Source organism: Echinops telfairi, unplaced genomic scaffold (genome assembly GCF_000313985.2).
Source record: "Echinops telfairi isolate 266 unplaced genomic scaffold, ASM31398v2 ScPeMD7_5592;HRSCAF=6446, whole genome shotgun sequence".
Lineage (NCBI taxonomy): Eukaryota > Metazoa > Chordata > Mammalia > Afrosoricida > Tenrecidae > Echinops > Echinops telfairi.
Window position 1 is genome coordinate 29,863,672 of NW_022109491.1, and position 1,331 is coordinate 29,865,002.

The following is a 1,331-nucleotide window of genomic DNA, read 5'->3' on the forward strand; positions in this document are numbered from 1 at the left end:
CGGATGCCCGGACAGCCCCCGCCTACCTTGCCGAGGGCTTGGCGGCTGGAGTTTGCAGTGCGCAGGCGCGGTGCCTCTGAACCCGTCCTGCTCCCACCCCACCCTCACATTAGGTCCCTCCGGTTTGGGGGACCCGGATCTGCGGGTACGTGAGTAAAGGCAGAGCTGCGGCCAATAGACCCCCCCAACCCCGTCTGGGCAGTACTTTCACATACTCTATAAGCATTTTTTTTTAAGTAGAAGCTTGGAAGATCACGTCCTTTTTTCCCACGCTGCCCATGACCTTTTTAAGACCCTGCCTCCCAGACCGCGGGGTACAGAGATGGACACGAGGGTGTACATTAGTTTAATCGGGGAGACGGTGCATAGCATTCCGTTCCTCCGTGTGTCCCTTGAGTGCCAGGACTGCTGTGATCAATGAGACCCCGATTGCCCAGGTGGTAGAGAAGTCTGTAAAAAGCAGCGCATCCCTTTATTTATTTACATTAACCCAAGCCCCTTCGTTCTTCCCACTGTTCCTTAGTGCCCGTGCTCCTCCCGCCCCCTGAGGTCCTCCGTCCCTTTCCAGGCCCCCCTCACTGAAACTATAAATAGCGCAGTGGCTTAACTTTGGGAAGCAAAAGCCATTGTGGAAAGTGCCTGTAGGCAAGTTCCTTCTGTTTTGGCAGACCACGAACCTCCAAAGCAAGAAGGAAGTAAGGAGAGAAACATCCGTGACTATTTCAAGAAGTGTCTTGTTACTCAATGGTCACGATCACTCAAGGTGGGAGATGGGTGGAGGCGTGTGCTAGGCAGCATATGGCAAAAAGAAGAGAGACAGCCTTCCTCTGGTGCTTCTTGTCACAGGGCTGCGGACCCTATCACCAACTGGGGCTGCTTTTTCTCTCCTCCTTCCTTTCAATCATCGCATTCACATAGTCTTCGTAACTCTGTGTGCACCAGGCTTCCTCATCTCCTTCCTGAACTATTGCTTAAGTCTCAATCCAGTCTCACGGAAATATATTCTCACCATATGCAAATCTTCCCATGTCACCGGCTTTTCCTTTCCTTGTCCCACCTGGCACCTTGAGACTTATTCTCCAGCCGTTTCCAGATCAGCACCCCAGTATACATACTGTGCTATGTTCCTTTCTCTAGGTCAGCAACACAGATCTAGCAATATGTAAAAAAATCACTTATTAAAAATTTTTTAAATTTACTCATTTTATTGGGGGGTCATACAACTCTTATCACAATCCAAGCACATTTGTACATTTGTTGCCATCATCATTCTCAAAACATTTGCTTTCTACTTGAGCCCTTGGTATCAGCTCCTTATTTCCCCCCTCCCT